General features: G+C 42.3%; 1 protein-coding gene across 1 annotated transcript in view; it reads left to right on the forward strand.

Annotated features, from left to right (window-relative positions):
* SLC44A3 (solute carrier family 44 member 3) overlaps nt 1–20,723 on the forward strand; it is a 101,324-nt gene that overhangs the window by 280 nt on the left and 80,321 nt on the right. The gene's annotated exons all lie outside the window — the stretch shown is intronic.

Genomic DNA, 20,723 nt, shown 5'->3' on the forward strand with positions numbered 1-20,723 from the left:
TGTGCAAGAAGAGGATGGGTCAGTGGTTGGGCAAAGTGTGAGCTGGGGGTGGTGGTGGGTGGGCAAGGGTTGCCCTGTGCCAGTTTACCTTGTCCCCTGAGCCAGCTGCTTGAAGAAATTTCTTTGGGTGGCTTCATGGCTGGACAGTCTTTGTAGCTAAGTCAAATATTTGAGTTTATGTTGTCTTAAATCCTCGTAGTAAAATTTACAAGAACTGTAAGAGCCTATTCATAAGTGTGCTGCAGCCATCACCAGGTCTTTTGGCAACAAGCTTGCTTTTATGGGTTTCCAAGTGCAGGAGGTTTGCAGGCAAACAACAAACATCTGTGGAGCAAGCACTGCAGTCCTCCCCCGTTTAAGTGTCCAGATTTAATCACTATGTGCACACAACCTTCTAAACTAAAAGATAGTATGTAATGTTATTCCTTTTTATCTACCTTGTTAGGTTTAATGAGAACTTGAACAAGTCAGTTTCCATGAGTTGCTTTTTAGGGGTGTCTAGAAGTTGCTGGTAAAGGAGAATTTGGCAGAAATTATCAACTAAAATCTTGATTAATTTCAGTCTTTACTGCAAGCAAATATTAAGGTAGAATAAACATTGTTTTTCAGTTCAACTGGAATTTGGCCCAGTTCTTCAAGACCAGCAGATATTTCCATCTCCTAATTGCTGCTACTCTCAGTTAGTTTATCTGCATCAACTAAAGGTCATCGTACATCCTTAAAACAAAAAGGCTGTAATTTAAGTGCAATATAAACATTCATTAAAATGCCAATATAATTGTATCTATTGGTCTGCTCCACAAAGAATGGGGATGTTTCCCAGTTGGCTTTTCAAATAACACTGTCCCTTTAAATTACAAAAACATCTTCATCAGCAGAGAGAAAACTGGGCTCCTATAAAATCTGATAAATCCCTTACTGATAAGGGATTTTATAGGTCTTTATTTAATGGATATTAAATAAGGTAATGCACAAGATATTCAGTTTCATTACAGGCATATATCCTGAAATGTTTGGGGGGGGGGGTTGACACCACTAGTGACCACAATTTTGGAAATCTTTTGAAAAATGTGTATTTATGAATAATACCATCATGTTATATACCATTGGAAAGGTAATTTCATACAGAATGTAATGCAACAAACTATGTCAAACGGTATGGCCAGTTAACCAGAAAAGGACAACATAACTACCTTATGTAACAAAAAGTGGATTTTCTGAACTCAAAACTGACCGATGAGACTGATTGTTCTGAGAACCAATGAGGTGTTGTTATGACACAGCAGGGAACAAATAACATGTCATTATGAGCACTAGCGTAGTGATCGAGGGGCCGAGGGGGCCCCGGCCTCGGGTGCCAGGATAGGGGGATGACGCTGCCTCCTGGCCCCTCTGCACCCCCCAATATGGCAGCCATGCTGCTGCGGGCAGCCACACGGCTTGGAGAGCTGACGGCAGCTTACAGCCAAGTTCTCAGGCTCAGCAGCAGTGCCTGCCTTCTTTCCAGTGATGGGGGGCTGGATGCATGGAGGTGGAGCTGTGTGGAGGTCGCCACAGAGCCAGTTCTGGCAGCAGTAGTGCCCGTGTGCCCACTACAGGGTACTGTGTGAGGGGGGAAACAGCGCAGGGGAGGGGGCTTAGAAGCAGCCTGGGTGGTGGAAGGACAGAGGCAGGCGGACAAGCAAGCGAAAGATGGGGGAGTGGAGGCTGCTTCTGAGAGGGAGGGAGGGAGGGCAAACCAGCCAGCCAGCAGTCCAGAGATGGAGGTGGAGGCAGAGCAAAAAGCAACGTGGGTGGGGGGGCTCAGAAGCAATGAGGGCGAGTGGGCAGGTGAATGAGGCTGCAATCTTACTCTCACTTTTCTGGGAGTAAGCCCCTTTGACTATGACTCTGTATACAATGCAGAGGATTGAGCACTCAGCCAGTGGTGGCCCTATCCAAAGGGATGGGAGCCAACCAGCCAGTGAGCAACAGCGGAAGTAAGGGAGGATGCGAGCCAATACGTATGGTGACCCTGACTGGCGCCAAAAGCATTATTAACTCAGCCAAAGGGGAAGGGAGTGGGGAGCTGCAAGAGCCTATCACCTCACAGTACAGCCTCTCGCAGCATCCCCTGATTGGCTGGTGTTGGGGGATGCTCTGATCTGTTGGAGGTATCTCTGACCATGTGCAGAGTGCAGCTCCCTCCAGTGACTGTGGACCATTTGGGGCATATGTGGGGTGCAGTGTTCTCATGCTTAAAGATGCTCAGGCTGCCTGCCTTTTCTCACTTTGGTGAGTGTGAAACTGATGGAGGGGTAGGTTTGGGGAACGTGGAACAAAAGTTGCTGGATGTGTGTTTAGGGGCTGCTATGTGGAGGATGCTGTTTTTTGCAGGGGGAGATGCGTTGGGGGATGCTCTGATATGTTGGGGAATGGCAAATGCAATAATAATTACAATCATTATGATTTTATTATTTATTATTATTAAGTTTTGGTATGGGTATGGATGGAGTGACAAAATTTTATGGGCTCTGGGTGCCAAATGGTCTTTGTACGCCACTGAGACATCTGTCATTTCCATGTATTAGAGCTAATACTATAACTCTTATTTAGTTGTGTGTCATCAAGCTGGGCACTGGTTTTGGGTTGGTTCCTGATTTGTTGAGTGACCTGTACTGTTATATATTAAAATAAATATAAAATTAATGGAGACTACACCAACCCTAGTGAGACCACTGCATTCAGGCCTTTGTAATTTATTCTGTATGGGCTGGTACGGGAAGAGGTCCATCACAGGGGTGATGCAATGAGCTCTCACACTGGGTGACACCTATGGTTTTCACTTCAAGGTAAGTGTGCATATGATTACCATTACAGCCTTAGTTACCTTCTTGTGCCAACAAATGAATCAAAAGTTGGAATTTAGGTTCAAGAATTCTTCTTAAAAACTGAGCAAACATCTTAGGATTGTCTGCTGCTGCTGTTCCGTGCAGATCCACTTCAGATCTTCAATTCCACGGAAGAAAAGCAAACAAGATTTGTTTCAACATAACCAAGTGCTTACCCCTCAAAACAGAGAAAAACAAAGATAAAGATAAAAACAGAGATAACGAAACTTAACACAGTTTCTCCACACGGTTCTTTTGGTACAGGGTGACCCCAAAAAAACAGAACCCATAAAAATTTTATTAAATCCTGCAAAGGTCCAATAATGTCCAAAATGTCTTTTCCTTGGTTGATTAAGACATATTGGGGAAGATTATTGTTCCAATATTTCATGCACAAAGTCGACTTGTATACCCTGAAAGAAAAAAAGGAGAAAATTAAAATTAACAGTTTTATTCAAAGATTTGTGGGTTCTGTTTTTTTGGGGTCACCCTGTAATATGGAAAAGTACACCCTGAGCCCCTAGTACTGGTCACAGTGGTAGTGCTGAGCTCCTTTGGTATGAACATTTCAACAGTTGGTATCTAGGTTTATAGTGCAAAACTACGCACATTAACATAAAAGAAAACCCCACTGAGTTCAGTAGAACTTACTCCCATATAAGTGTGTAAAGGATTGCAGTCTTACTCTAGATCAGGGGTGCCCAAACCCCAGCCTGGGAGCCATTTATGGCCTCTGGGGACCTCCAATCTGGTCTATAGGAAGCCCCTAGTCTCCAATGAGTTTCTGGCTATCTGGAGACTTGCTGGAGCCTGTGCTGGCCTGATGAGACTGCTCTCAGCATGAGGGTGACTGTTGGACAACATGCATGAACTGCGGGCTGAGGGTTCCCTCCACTGCTTGCTAGTTCATATATATGAGGCAGCAGTGGCAGCAAAGGAAAGGCCAGCCTTGCTTTGTGCAAGGCCGTTTATAGGCCTTGAGCTATTGCGAGACCTTCATTCATTCATATAAGTTCCATCTCTAATATATTCATTTATGTAAATTTATTCAAATATTAAATGTAAATTAGTTCTTTTTTTCCTGACCCCCAACACAGTGTCAGAGAGATGATGTGGCCCTCCTGCCAAAAAGTTTGGACACCCCTGCTCTAGATGTTTAGCTTCCAGAAGTATCTAACCAATCATCTAATTTTAATCATCTAATAAACTGATCTTGTTTAGCTCATCTTTAGTTCTCCTTTTTATAAATATATTCCTTACTCCTTTGCTCAGCTTCAGCTGGTGCTCCATACTTGGATCATGCAGACCTGGCCACAGTGATCTATGCCACGGTGATATCAAGGTTAGATTATTGTAACGCGCTCTGTGTGGGACTGCCCTTGAAGACGGTTCGGAAATCCTCGATGCAGGTGCTGGAGTATCGGCTTGCACTGAATGGGGTTGCACTCCTCCTGAAGTGGGGTGGCGGCAAGAAATAGGGCCTTCTCAGTAGTGGCACCAACACTATGGAATTCCCTTCCCCTTGACTTAAGAACTGCTCCCTCTCTTGAAACTTTTCGGTGAGACCTGAAGACCCTTCTGTTTATACAAGCCTTCTGAGTTCCTGGCCTTTTAAACATCTTTTTAACATCTTTTAATATCTTTTTTAACATCTGGTTACAGGCCTGATCCTTTTCTAATTTGCTGCGCTATGATCTTTTACCTGAATACTTTTTTACCTGACTACTGTTTTTATGATATGTCGTTATGTTTTTATCTGTTTTTAAATTTGTTTTTTTATTTGTTTTAACCTTGTTTATAAGCTGCCTTGAGTCCCTCTGGGGAGAAAGGCGGGGTAAAAATAGTTAATAATAATAATAATAATATAATATAGTATAATGTATCTTTTATTCATCTAAGTACATTTTGATTCTGTCTTTCCTACAAGGAGTTTGGGGAAGCATGCATCGTCCTCCTTTCTACACCTACTTGAATGAGAAATAATGACTGATGCAAGATTACCCAGCAAACTGTGTGTCTCAGTGAGGATTTGAATGTGAGTCTTTCTCACTCAAAGTCCAACCACTGCATGACACTGGCTCTCATATGACAGTACCCACAGTTCATGAGAGAATGGCATGACTGTGCCCTTACAGTGCTTTAAAAATGTTATAGTAAAATGATATTTGGAAAATACAGCAATTTAGCTGAACTCTACATACATATGGATTAACACATCCGTGTTTTAGAATGACATACTGGACTGCCAGAACCTGTGCTGCTACTAACATACTGCATGCTAATTTTTGATTAATATAATCTCCAAACTTATTTTGACACTACTGTTTTTCAGGTCTCTCCTGTTCATGAATTAATATCAGTCTCACAGGCACTTGGCATTATTCTTTTATAGAAACTCTCTCTCTCTCTCTCTCTCTCTCTCTCTCTCATGCACGCACGCACACACACAGATTAGATCCTAAACTGAGTGAATTCTAACCTCATAAGGTCTGTAGCAATCCCTTCACAGCATTTCTCCCTAAGGGCCCAGTCCTATCCAACTATCCAGCACCAATGCAGCTGCAGTGTGGAGACCTTCAAGACTGTATCCCCACAGCAGGAAACAGTGCATGCCCCGTTGGTTTGGCTGTATCAGCACTAGAAAGTTGGATAGGATTGGGCTCGAAGTGACTCTCAGCTATCCAACTGCCATTGCGTAACTTAAATGGAAATGTAGCTGTCATCTTGTCGCAGAGGCAAAATAAGACTGAATAATACAAATGTTTCACTCTCTAGTTATATGATTTTCTTTGTAAACTGGTTTGTGAAATTTTTTTGTTGAAAAGCGGTATATAAATATTCTTTATAATAATTTGACTATTTATAACAGCATTTCTATCCTGCCTTTCAGTTTCATGAAAGAACCTCCATAATAGAACCTGCTAGCAACTTCAGAAAAAAAGAAAATAATTTTTAAAAATCAGCTTGACAATAAAAAGCAACTTAGAAGCTTGTAGATTCTTTTATCAACAGAGATTGGTTCAGAAATGTTATTCTATGGCTGCAATCCAAACCACACTTTCCTGAGAGTAAGCCCCATTGGACAAAATAAGACTTAGTTCTGAGTAGACCTGGTTAGCATTGTGCCCCAAAACTGTAATGCTCCTGTAGCAATCATACAACATCAACTTCTCTTCCCCCCCCCATACCATTTCAAAACAGTAAATTTTCTCTAGGAATATTTGCCTTTGTTTCACTATAATTAAAATGCATTGAAGTTAATTGGGGTACAGTTAAATTGAGATTAAGTGTCACCCACTCTTTTGACAGGTTAGGAATCAGAGCGAAAAGTGGAAATGATTGAAAAGTGAAACCTGGTCTTTTTCTAGTTTACTTTTTCTTTTGCTTTTTTCTTTTCTTTTTTTCTAGTTTGCAAATGTCCAATGCTTTTTTATATAACAAAACCCAAATGCCTTTTTGTCTTGCAAATTCCTGCTGTCACACAAAGATTCCTGCAAATGGACTCTTATTAATGCCTTCAGGAATGGGAATAGACTCGGAGCTAAAGTTGGTGTGGGCTAGCACTCTCTCTCACACACACACAAAAATAGTTTGAATCACCTTGTCATATGCATATCAATGTGAGGGAGGGCAATTTCAGCCTTTAAAACAGCTGAGAGAGGTTGAAAAAATGGAGCATGCGTTGAATGAATGACTTCTGGCTATAACTGAAATATATTGAAAGAGCGAATCCTCCAAAATGAACCATCAGAAAGAGGGGGATACCTGTAGTGAGATGTTTATGCGTGCTTCTTTCCACTTTTGTTGCAGTTCTAGGCATGTTTACTCAAAAGTAAGTCCCATTATGTTCATCTGGACTTACTCCCTGTTATAGAATAGAGCCTCAGTAAAGCAGGCCTGTTCAGTGCCATCCAGAGTGTGGGACGTATCGGTGATGTAATATTATGATAAAATGCTGAAACTACTGTGGTAAAAATGCAGAGATGATTACATTGGCTATATAAATAATATTCAGGCTAAGTGATAAGATCACACCTAAATATGTATTAGATGAGAGGTGTTTCTTGCTTAATACTGTATCATAATTAGCAGTAATGCTAGACGCTCCAGGGTGCATGTGCATCACTAAACACGTACATACCAGGAAGAGTCTGCAAGCTTTTGGTATTAGTAAGCATTCCCAGGGACAGTCAAGTAGTACATGAATGCTTAATGACGCACATAATTTCTGTGCTCTCAATTTCAGTAGGAAAATTGCTCCGTTGTTGATTAAACAATTAGTACAGAAGAGTCAGTTAGCAACAAGCCCTTATTTGGATACCAAGAGGAGAGCCTGTTATTTGTAACTATTATTAAGAATACACGTAGATGGTACTTTCACCACTTGTCAGTGGCAGTGTCAGCTATTGGGGGGGCCTTGGGGCAAAAGGTCTTTCTGGGTGCCTAATTAAACACCCAGCTGCCTCCCAGCTTTCACAAATTACTTACCTGGTGGCATATGAGGGATATTGTGGTTATACTTGTGTGGTGACATATGATCCCCAGTGGTGGGAAACACTGCCAGCAGTGGACCTGCAATACCAGGGACTAAGTAGGCATGGGTGTGGACCCCTGGCACATGCCTTACAAGGCAACACCCCTGTTTGTTGTACTGGTTGCACAAGAAAGCATTTCAGTGGTATCTGATTTCATAGAATCTTGTTGCTGATTTACACATTAATGAGGACTACATGGAAGCTAGTCCCACTCTCTCTGTCTGGGCCCTTTGAATGCTTCCTTTTACTGACTGCCCCTACTCACTGGTAAGGAAGGTTAGAAAGGTTTGAAGCAGTGATGTGCCCCTCAAATTTTCCTGCAGTTTTAAAAAATTAACACTTAAATTGTATTGTTCAGTAGCCTGTAACTGTCCCCATTTCCCAACCCCCCCCCCTTTTCCAGGCACTTATAGGAAACCTGGAGCTATTTACATTCAATAATCAATAAAAAGGTGGCTGATGTGGGATTGCCCAATAATTACATATTCGGGCATTTCCTGAAAAACCAGAGTATGACCCATCTCAATCTTCCATACCCCGCAATCCAACAGAGCCAGAGAGGAGGCAAAAAGAAAGGGGGAGAAAACCACATAATGTTTATTTTGCATTGTAACCCCAAAACGCTGACCCACTCACTCAAGGTGAGTGAGCATAGGGAGATTGAACCAACCTGCAGTGGGTTATAGGGTTTGCATCATCTCCTGTACTTCAGAAGCATCAAGGGCATCTGGCCCAAACGAAGGAGTGAAACAGTGTTTTAGCTGGAGATACTATCAAGTGTCCTTACTCTACATCTTACCAGGGACTGGCTGTTTTGTCCTGGGCAGGAGCCTAGCCTTCCCAGAGGGGAAAAAAGCAATCACTACCCAGGCTCTTAATTTCCTTTGTTATCTATTTTATGGCAAACCTTCTGTAGCAGCTGGGAGGGGGAAGACAAAGGAAGATGGCTGCACCTGAGAAAGCAAAGAGGCTGGTAAGCAATTCCTTCTTCCAAGCAGTGGCATCACTAGGGTTTGCATCACTCAGTGCAGGATGCCAGCATGTCACCCCCCCATGCAGTGGGCGGGGCAACACCCTGGGTGGTGGGCGTGGTGATGTACTATCACTCTGCCCCCACTGGTTTTTTGGCTGTACCTTTTGATAGAACAAAGAACACATTCTGCATGAAATTAAGCATTGATTGAAATATAACATGATGGTATTATTCTTCCAAATTATGATTTTAGTTATTTTGGTCACTAGTGGTGTCACACACACCCCCAGGATGTCAACTTACTAACACCTTATTGAAGCAGTCCTCAAACCTTTAGCACTGGGACCCACTTTTTAGAATGACAATCTGTCCAAGACCCACCAGAAGTGATGTCATGGTGGAAGTGACATCATCAGGCAAAATAAAATAAATAAATAAAGTAAAACAAATAAATAAGCAGAAGCCAGCCCTGTTCCACCAAGTGCATTTCCTCTGCAGCCTGCCTGCAATAACACCCCCCTCCTCCAAAACCAGTAAGGTTTTCAGCCCTACCCAGTGCCCAGTTCAGTTGAAGAACTTCTGTTTAAACCAGATCACTGTCAGGATCCACCTGGCTTTGCAAGTCTCAAAATTTTTTACCTTATCAGCTGAAGGTACCTCTGTTTTGATCCTTCTTAGTGAGGGGGGGGCTGCCTTCTGGAGCACTTGTTTGGCTGCAGGTGCATAGGATCAGGACCATTCTGGTAGCCTTGCACTCTCTTTCACCTGATCTTCCACACCAGCCAAGGCACATTTGCTTACTCACAAGTAAGCATGACTATGAGGCTTAGTTTCGCTTTCCATAGGGCTCAATACTTTCATCTGCTTGGAAGGAGGGACTTCCTTCTCAGGTGTTTTTGGGGTCTGCTTTCATTGGATCAGGACCATTCTGGTGTCATTGGATTCCTCTCAGCCTGCCCTTTCCGACAGACTAAGGCACGTTCACCTACTCACGAGTAAAAGCGCGATATGGCTCACTTTCCATAGGGATCCATGCATTTTTTGTTCTTCAGTTTTTTGGCCATAACTTTTGATAGAAAGGAGATATTTCACCCTGGGTTTTTGCACTGCATTCCGCTTGAAATTATGCATCCAGCAGTATATAATATGATAGGGCTACTCCTAACCACCGCGATCTTAGTATGTCAGCCCCAGTGCGCGTCACCCCCCTGTGTGCGTTACCCGGTGTGCCCGCACCCCCCTAGCAATGCCACTGCTTCCTAGCAAGGAAATGATGTTGTGAGTGAGTATACAACAGCTAGAGTTCTGTGCCACCAGATAATATAGTAAGTCACCTGAGCCATTGCCCTTCTTTCTAGCAGGAGTCAGAGCCCAAGCATATGCATGTCTACTCAGCAATAAGTCCTATGATAGTCCGTGGGGCTTAGTCCCAGGTATATGTGGATAGGATTGTAGCCTCAGTTAAATCATTTGGTTAAATTGCAATGACACATGCAAGTTTTACAGATGGGAAAGACTTGCATCTGAATGCATGTGAATGAAATGATGCATGGAGCAGTAGCTCAGACTGTGATTTTTTGATTCCATAAATGACTTGGAGAGATCTGAGGTAAGATCTGGATAGATCTCCTCAAAGCCAGTGCAAAACCAGGAGGATAATTTGTTGTTTTTTAAAGTATTTATGAACTTCAACAGAGGTGACGTTTTTCCTGTGATCCTTCAAAGCAGGCTACAGTAGTTTCTCTGTAGAGAAGATTCTCTGTTTACTGATTGCTAGAGAGCTGATGTAGCATGCTGGCAAAGAGACTGATTTGTGAATTAAGACTTCCCCAGTTCAAACATCACCTCTGTAATGAACTTGCTAGGTGGTCTTAGGCAAGCTGCACCCCAGCTACAATATGAAGATAATAATGCTTACCTTATGGGGTGGTTGTAAAAATAACATCAGAATAATACATTTAAAGTGCTTTGCACACCCAGACAGCACAATATAAATATTATTATTGTGCTTCTGTGTGGGATCAAGGAGCTCAGTTTCCATGATTTGTAAGGGAACATAAGTCCTATTGGTTGGACTATCAATCCAATCACTCAGTCCTATAGAACAGTAGTTTTTTTAATGCACACTTGTTTAATCTCTGTATCAGACCACTAATAAAGGCACAGGAGCAAGGACAGTAAAAAAAATAGTAGCAGTTTTATCCAGACTCCTTAATTTTGAACTATATACATGAATGACTGGACCTATCTCTAGAGTAGTGATTTTCAACGTTTTTCATCTCATGGCATACTGACAAGGGACTAAAATGGTCAAGGCACAGCACCAGGTTTTTGACAATTGACAAGGCACACCATGCTGCCAGTGGAAGCTCACATCTCCCATTGGCCCTATTAATAAATGACCTTCCCCCAAATTCCTGTGGCACACCTGTGGACCACTTGTGGCACACCGGCGTGCCACGGCACAGTGGTTGAAAATGGCTGCTCTAGAGGATGAACACAGTCAAGATGAGGTATCCCATGGAGTTGGCAGTTTTAGATTCAACTGTCAAGCAGAAGAGCACCTGAACCAATCTGAGAGTAGGAAATCAACAAGGATGGACAAGACATTTGAACTTGTTTTTCTGGGCCCATATGGCATATTTGTGCACAGAAAAAAATATGCCCCTTACTCCCTGCCAGATGTTAGTTTCTGTCAGCACCCTCCTCCTCCTCCTCTCCACTCAGATATCTGAAAGATGCCGCCTTAGAAGTGGCACCCTTGTGCAGTGCAGTACCTGCTCAACTATACAGGGTGGCCCTACTGTTTTGAATCCTTGTCCTGTCAGCAAGGCCTTGCAAGAATATCACCTAGGCCAGTGGCTCCCAAACTGTGTGCCACAGTGCCCTCAATCTGCATGTCAGTCGGGCGCTGTAGCAAATGCACAGGGGCACTATGGAATGCAGTGGACCAAGCAAGCAGCCTCTTCTTCTCAGGTCTCCTGGGTGCCACCATCTTGGATCACATGAGATCTTGCACTGGCACCCTGGACAACCAGGAAGTAGAGGCCATTGTGAAAAAAAGGTTCCATGACCACAGTAAGTTTGGAAACTGCTGTTCTAGGCAATAAGCAACATGCAGATTGACAGTAGGTTTTATACATAGCATCTTCCTAACAGTTGTAGCTCCATAGTTGCTTTACCTACTGTTCTGTCTGTGTTATAATCAGGGGTGTCCAAAGGTTTTGGCAGGAGGGCCACATCAGCTCTCTGACACTGTGTCGGGGGCCAGGGGGAAAAAAGAATTAATTTACATTTAAAATTTGAATAAATTTACATAAGTTTACATAAACAAATATATTAAAGACAAACTTGAATTAATGAATGAATGAAGGTCTTGCAATAGCTCAAGGTCTAGAAAAGGCCTTGCACAAAGCAAGGCTGGCCTTTCCTTTGCTGCCGCTACTGCATCATAGACGTGAAACTGCAAGAAGTGGAGGGAGCCCTCATCCCACAGCTCATGTGAGAGGTCAGACAGTCACCCTCACGCTGAGAGCAGTTGCGTCGGGCCAGTGTAGACTCCAACAAATCTCATTGGAGACTGGGGGCTTCCTGAGGGCCGCATTGAGAGGCCTCGAGGGCCGCATGTGGCCCCAGGGCAGGGGTTTGGGCACCCCTGGTTATAATGGTTAGAGTGGTGGGCTAAGGTCAGAGAGACCCAGGTACAAATTCAGTCATGAAGCTTACTGAATGATCTTGGGCCACTCTGTATCTCTCTGTTTAACTTCACAAGGTTGTCATGGGGATTTTTAAAAAAGGGGAGCTATAAATGCTGCCCTGAGTTGTTTAGACAAAGGGTGGGATAAATGTGTCCTTAATAATGCTGTACTAATAGTGTTACTAGGAGGTTGCTCTTTCTGTCTCAGTTGAAGTAGTAAATAATTACAAGGTAACCCTGACTCTTCCCACCTAGTTGGGCCTGTAGTCCTGCAGTGATGAGCTGTCCCTCATCAGACATGAATGTGAAAGATGGAGCAGAGGACTGCAGAAAGAATGAAGCCACAGCTGCCTTTCTTCTTGTTTCAGTTGAAGGTTTAATAGGCAATGTCTTTGGTTCATAAGATTACCAGTAAACAGTACAGTGTCCAAAGTCTAGAGAGCAGTCTTATTGTCTTCAAATATTTTTCATTTTGTGTTTATCCAATAATACACATTTTGGTACTGCAAAATTTATATCAACCATTTCTCCACAACCATGTAAGGTGCTCACGATGTGGTTTGAGGCTTTATGCGTAAATTGAGGTCAGATTTTCCATTGTCTTGTTTCCTGACAGAGATAACTGACACTGAACACATCTAGGAAATCATTAGTATTACATAAAAGCTGAGGCAGTGATGACACCATGCCTACAAGGGAAGTGATGAAACCATTCCCCTCTCAGTTTTTTGCTGTGCAGATTCCAAAGGAAACAGGCCACAGTAATGCAGTAGTAATTTTTTTTAAATAAAATAATATAACTTCTTGAACCCAAAAGACAAATCTGTATGCACAGGGCATACAGATTTCTCTTGGGAAAGCTGTAAAACCAGGTTTGTAAATCACTGCTTGCTTGTTCACCTGTGGTAAGTAATAATTACCTCCAGGCAACCAGCAAATAGAAAGATAGGGTGCTAGGGTATTTGTGTCCTGGATAATCGTGTCCTTGTCAAATGCATCTGTTGAGGTCTGAACCCAGTGAAATCACTCAGGTCCTGTGCACAGGAGGAAATGTGACAAGCACTGTGTTTGAAGTAGCCTGTCTGTAGCATGTAGCAAGTAGCAGCTGTTACGGATTGCTAACTCTATACACCTGATTGTGGGCGTGCCTTGTGCATAAAACAAGCCTGCAGACAAATGCTCCTAGATTGTGTGGGGGACATAGGAATCAAGAAGCCGTATGTGTGTTGCTGAATGTTTGACCATGTTATGGTAAATATCCTTTGTATATAATATACCTTGGTGATGGAACCCAGCTTTTCGTGTCGAGTGCTTGCCTTGAAACATTGGCATCGAGTTTCTGCTGCGCTGCCGTTTGCTTTCGCTCTGCTAGAAACTCCTACAACCTACCACAACAGCATCCCAGTTATTGACATCCCTGGACATTCACATCTGTTTCTTAAAATTTATTTTTATTTTTTCATCCCAATCATTTGTATCCCACTTAAGGCCTTAAGCACGTTTGGTAATTCTCAGTTTGCATGCAACAAAACAGTAGGCAAGAAGAGCAGGTTGCTAACCCTATAAAACAGATTATAAGCAAAACCTAGAATTATTAAATCAATTTAGGATGTACACAGTTGTCCCATTCACACATAATCCTTTCACGGCCCAGTTCTATGAGGACCTAGCGTACCTTTTCGTTTTCCTCAGTTGGGCAAGGCTTCCATTTACTGAAGGAAGATTCCTTGCCCTTTACAGTCTCTCTGACTCTGCTTCTTAGTCATGCTGGCACCCTGCTGGACATAGAGCTCTTTGTCCTTTGTGGTATACACTCCTGCTGGGTCTTGATTATTGTTGGGTTTTAAACAGCTTCTCTGCACTCTGGAGAGACTTGACTCTTTTTATTTTCTCTTTCAACTTCTTTCTAACTAGTTTCATTTGTGGGAATTCTGCCTTTTGGAAATTAGGGGTTTTCATGTCCGATTTGCTTGGCAGTTCCTCCCCCCCCCCCAACTTAAACATCAAAATGGATTGCAGCATGATCACTGTTATGCAGTCATTTGGTAACATTTGCATCCCTGACCAGGTCTTTGATACCACACAATATCAAATCCAGAGTCACCTGCCCTCTAATTGGCTTCATGACCAGCTGCTCTAAGGCACAATCATTTTAGCATATCAAGTCTTCAAGTCTCTCTACCAGGGTATGAACTGACTGAGTCAATGTGAGGATAGTTGAAGTCCCCCATGGTCACCACAGCATCTTTCATGGTTGCCTCCCTAACTTGTTTCCTCATCACAAGGTCCCCTTCAAATTTTTGATGATAATAACATGACCCAACTATCAAACTGCTCCTTGGGCCTGATAATTTAACCCTCTGTGATTCTATGGCCCAATTGAACCCCCCTTTAATTTCAATGCTAGATTCTACCGTTCACTGACATACATGACCACCCCACCTGCAACGTGCCCCTCCCTGTCTCTCCTATAGTGTTTGGAGCCTAGGATTATGGTTCCCCACTGGTTCTCTGCATTCTACCAGGTTTCCTTTATATCCACTGTATCAAAGTAGAGTAATGGACCTGGCCCCTGTGCCACCACACAACATGCCCCCCCCCCCGGGATACTTACTTTGCTGCAGAGCCTCATGCTATTTTCTTTGGCACTCCAAAAGCCTTCAGAAACCTCCAGAGCACCTTTAACAGTATATTGCGGAAACCAGAAGTACTGTGAAATGCATTCTGGAGGCCTTTTGGAGTGCTGAGAGCCACAGCACAGGGCTTCACCTGCCCCTGGAATTGCTCTTGAGGGTGGGTGGAGGTGGCAGTAGTGCTGTGGGGGGCAGAAGCGGCACCATGGCGGGTGCCGCAGTGCTGTCCCAATGGGGCCAGCAGATGTGGTGCCTGGAGCTTTCCCCCTCCCCCCCCCAGGGAAACTATCAATGTTTCCCTAGCCACCAAACATTCCAGTTTCCCCATCTTTGCTCAGAGACTTGGATATGTGCATAAAAACAAATGCTTGGGACTCTATGCTGGGTCCCAGGGTTGCTTGCTTTGTATCTTTATCCCTGTAGCTTTCATTCTTCTGGAACACTTGTATTCCATTGTGCTTCTATTCTGTCCATGCCTTGCTGCTCTAAAACAACTCGTCCGGTAAGGATGAATAGTCCCAAACGGATGCCACTTGGCGCCTGTCAGCTTAAGCATTCTTGAGAGCTGCTTCACTTGCTCTGTGAAGATTTTCCTGATAGGAATGTCTTTTTGTCTCCAATTTTGCTCTCCTTGTAATTTTGTAAACAAAGCAAATATTACACAGATACATTAAGTTTCTAGTGTTCTCAGTGGAAACTGAATTCACAAGAGCCTCCTTAGAATGTCTCACCATTTGTATCTATGGAATCCTTCTGCTAGTGTGCAGTATAAACCAATTATTATCTTAAATAGATAGATACAGGAAGCCAAGGTCAGTAAATAAAGTTAATGTCTGAACAAAGATTTGAACCCAGGCCACTATACTATACTGGCTCATTAAATAATTTTCACACAAAGCAGCAGGACAATACGTTGGTGAAATGTATTTTAGTAAATTTAAAAAAAAATTTCAGTAGTTGGCCCCAGTTATAGCAAACATTTGACAACTCATTAGATTAAAATTACTCATTGTCTGATTCCAGTGGCATGAGCCTTACGTGCCATCAAATAAAAGCTCCAACAGAGTTCCTGGTAGTGAGGATGACATACACATGAAGGCAGAGAGGATTCATTGTATAGTACAGGTCACTGAATAGTTTTCTAAGCTGTATGCTGGAATTACAGATACACCGTGGTTTTACAAATGCTACAAATACTTAGCATTACAATTGCTGAGGTCACACAACAATTCGGCAATCTAGATTCCTGTAATTATTTTCCAGAACATATACTCATCTTGTTTTCCAGCAAATATTCATTTTTCTGTTGAAAATCCTTACACATTAACTCATACACAATTTCTAGAATTAGGTTTTTTTTTCTCCTTACGCTTAATGCACTTAATATTTCTAAAATTACTGTAGCTTCATGTCAAACTTTGAGTTTTCTGCAAACAATTTGCATAGTAACCATTGTTGAACTGGAAGAGATCTCAACTCCCATCAAGAATACTGTTTTTGAGCTTGCACTGAGTAATTTTGGGTGCAATCCTAACCCACTTCCCAGCACTGACATAAGGGCAATGCAGCTCTGAGCTAAAGGAACAAACATTCCCTTACTTTGAGGAGGCCTCTGTGAGTGACACCCAACTGCAGGATGCAGCACATGTCATATTGGCACTGCTATGCCAGTGCTGGAAAGTGGGTTAGGATTTGGGCCATAGAATTGCTTGGTGGTCTAGATTCATATCACTGCACTTTGGGGCTTACCGTATTTACATCATTCACCAAGAATGTGAATTGTCAAACTGTATTGTCAAAATGCACACAGACTCTAGTAAATCTTACTATGATGGTCAATATAGACAACCAGTGTTTGAATAAAGGAGGGGCAGAATGGGCCAGGCCCCCCTATCTTTTGCGATGGTTCCCTTACCTACCATTTTTAGAAAGCTATGGGGACATTATTTGGCTAGAATGGGGGAAATAATTGTGAACTGCCTACTGCCCCCCCAGCTGATGCCAGACTATTTTGTGCCCTAGACAAGGCTAACTACTTGTTCTTCCCCTAAAATTGCCAACTTTAATTTAAAAAAAACAAACAGATGTGTCTTGTAGAAAAAAAAAATGAAAAGCACAAAACTTGAAACTGCTAAATTTTATTTGAAATTGCAAGAATAAGTATAAAATTGTGTGCCTCTGAGGTTTGCACCCTAGGCAGCAGCCTAGTTGGCCTAACTAACTGATAACACCAGTCCTGCCACACACACCCCTCACACAAATCATCAGACACTGGTAAAGGAAGTGAAGGAGGGTGGAAAGCTATGCCAGCATTTGAACATGGAGCTACAGAAATGTCACTCACAGCAGAACGACATAGACAGCAGCCACAATGCATCTGGGAAGCCTGGTGACTCCTCTCCTGAGGCAAAGCAGTGGCAGGAAGATGCCATTTGCAGGGAAGAAGTTGCAGGTGGGGGGGGGGAAGGAGTGTAATTTTCACAACATCTTACCTCCTGGTTGCAGTTAAATGAGCACTTTCTTTCAGGATCACTTTTGTTTGCTACTTTTTGAACTGAACTGATGAATTGATTTTGAAGTACAAATGAGAGCTGGTGTAGCATAACAGCTAAGAGTCGTAGCTGCAACTCAGGAGTTTCCCAGTTTGAATCTCGCCCCTGTTATGAACTCACTATGTGGCCTTTGACAAGCCACTTCCTCTCAGCCTCAGCTCTCCAGGAGCAATACAGAAGTAACAGTACCTTGCAGAATTATTGTAAAGATTACATGTGGCATGCTTTTACAATTCAAAAGTGCTCATCTAATCTCCAGCATTACTATTAAAAAGCATGTGTAGGGGAAAAGACTTTGCTGGTAAAACCTGCAATCTATACACATGCTTACCATTCACATTGTTCATGTGTGTGTTAGATGCTGTCTAAACCACACATTTATCTCATGGTGATTTGCTTAATCACGTGAAGGCTTGTAAACATAAAAATATGTTTATTTTTTCCTTGTTTTTCCACCTCAGGAATCCTCAACTCACCTGTAATGGATTGTCATCATTTAATCATTGTGTGACAGTTGCATCATTTAGGCTGGATTCCATACTGAAATATGTATGGAGTGATCCAAAAAGAAGAGATCAGCAAAGTCATTTATCTGGAAACCCTCATAGGAAGTATATAGCATTCTACAGTCCAGTCTACAAGAATGTTCACTGGAAGAAGATCCACTGGTGTAAAATATTATTCATAATGAATAATTATGAATATTATTCATAATGAATTATGGCGGTAAACATGGGTCATGTTATGATGTCCTGGTGAAGTGAATTAGTAAATCATTCTGATTCCAAAGAAGTAAAAGAGATTGGAAGCTGTCTCAGTGCCTGTCAGTTCTCCTTTTTCCCCAGTTGCTATTATCTCACCATAAAAACTCCAATAAATATATACTAATCTTAGCTCATATGTTATGTTTTGGAGGGCTCAGATGCATTAACCTATCTCTTCTGCATGGAAAAGTGCCATATTTGAACTACAGATTTCCTCCAGTTTCTGTTTGTTTTGCCTGTTCCCAACACTGCAGTTTCTAACGTATTAAAACTAGTTCCAGGAAAACACGCAGTTTTAGAGAAGTTATGTCTACAGCAAATGTATTTTGTACGTTTCTGTTTCTAGTTCTAATTCTGACATTAATGCTTTTTTTTTTTTCAGAAACTTGGTGAAGATTTAGTTTGAGACTTTTATCATAACATGGCAATCCCCAGGCCTTGGAGATTGTGCAACTTCATACAAAAGTCATTAAAATCTCTAAAATCTGAGAACTGTGTAGTCTGTAACAGTGGTGCCACTTGGGTTTGCGTCACCCGGTGTGGGAGGCCAGTGCATCACCCCATGCAGTGGCGGAGCCACACCCCAGATGGTGGGCGTGGTGATGTACCATCACCCTGCCCCACTGGATTTTTCGCTGTACCTTTTGATAGAACAAAGATATTTCAGTGCTGTTTGTTTCATTGCATAATGCATGAAATTACACATTGATTGATATATAACATGATGGTATTATTCTTACAAACTGTGATTGTGGTCGCTAGTGGTGTCACACGCAAACACCCCGCATGTCAACTTACTAACACCTTATTGCAGCAGTTCTCAAACTTTTAGCACCGGCACCCACTTTTTAGAATGACAATCTGTCTAGGACCCCCTAGAAGTGATGTCATGGCCACAAGTGACATCATCAAGCAAATTAAAATAAATAATTAAATTAAAGTAAAACAAATAATTAGATAAGGGGTAGCCAGTCCTATTCCATCAAGTGAATTTTCTCTGCAGCCTGCCTGTCAGATTTTCAGCCCTACCAAGTGCCCACTTCAATTTAACTTCTGTTTAAACCAGATCACTGTCAGGACGCACCTGGCTTAGCAAGTCCAAAAAAGAAAAAAAGTTCACCTTACTGCTGAAGCCTCTGTTTTTATCCTTTTTATGCGGGGGGGGGGGGGAAGGCTGCCTTGTGGAGCATTTGTTGAGCTCCAGTTGCATCAGATTGGGTGGTCTTCACCAGAATTGCACCATTCTGGTGGCCTCACATTCCCCTTTGCCTCGCCTGACCACGAGCCAAGACACGTTTGCTTACTCACAAGTAAAGGCCACCGTTTAGATTAGTTTCATTTTCCAAAGGGCTCAATACATTCTACAGTTTGGAGGGAGGGACCTCCTTCTTGCGTGTTTTTGGGGGACTGCATTCATTGGATCAGAACCATTCTGGTGTCATTGGATTCCTTTCAGCCTGCCCTTTCCAGTGGACTAAGGCAGGTTTGCCTGCTCACAAGTAAACGTGCGTTATTGCTCAGTTTCACTTTCCATAGGGCTACATGCATTTTTTTGTTTTCTGGTTTTTTGGCCATAACTTTTGATAGAAAGGAGATATGTCACTCCGGTTTTTTTCATTGCGTTCTGTTGGAAATTCTGCATCCAACGGTATACAACATTACAGTAGTATTCCTAACCACTGTGATTTAGCATGCCCCCCCCCCCGGTGTGTGTCATCCCCCTTTGTGCATCACCCAGTGCAGGCCGCACCACCCACACACCCCCTAGTGACACCACTGGTCTGTAAAATGTTTCTCATAGTGACTAACATTATTGAAAAATTGCCTTTACATAGATAACAAGTACAATAGCAAAACATGAAATATCTTGATAAACCTGGGGCAGCCCAACCCTAACCCATGCTGGAACAGGCAAGCCAACTGGCCTGCCCCATATGCATGGAGCATGGAGTACATTTTTGAAGTGATTATAATTTGTAATTTTAAGATGCAATCCTAATCACACTTTCCTGAGAATAAGCCCTATTGAACAAAATAGGGCTTACTTCTGAGTAGACCTGGTTAGGATTGTGCCCATAGTTTATTAAAATGCTCCCTTGGAATAAAAACACGTAACACCTCAATTTGCTATTTTAATCAACAATTTTTGTCTTTCCCAAGAATTCTCAACTTTCTTTCTTTGAAATGGAACATTAGTTTTGCTTTCTCCATTTATTCAAAGAGAAATTGCACTGATTGCCTTAAAAGGAATGCAATAGTGGCTCCAGTGTGTATCTGACACTACAGCTGAACTTGTAGGCTGTCATTAATGGAACTTCTGTAGTGCATGAGTCAAAGTTACGACATCCAGGGAACAAAATATGATTGGATTATTTTGTGAAATGTTGTATGAAACAGCTCACTCTCTAAGCACATGGTGGTTTTGGCTTCAAAATCTCTCTTCTTAAGCATTCTTAGGGAAGCACACATTTCATTTGGGAGGAATTAAAGCCCTGAAGTTTGTGCAATTTTGAACTAAAGTCAGGAGCAATCCATTTTCCCTTATAGGATCCAAACAAGGTCGTTAAAGTACAAATTGTAAGCTTTGCCAGAAAGCAAAAAGAAACTAAAAACAAAACTTTATGATGGATATGCTACATGAGGCGGGCATGCCTTTAGCTAGCGGTAACAATCCTAAGAAAAAGACACATTTTGTTTCA

Source organism: Tiliqua scincoides, chromosome 4 (genome assembly GCF_035046505.1).
Source record: "Tiliqua scincoides isolate rTilSci1 chromosome 4, rTilSci1.hap2, whole genome shotgun sequence".
Lineage (NCBI taxonomy): Eukaryota > Metazoa > Chordata > Lepidosauria > Squamata > Scincidae > Tiliqua > Tiliqua scincoides.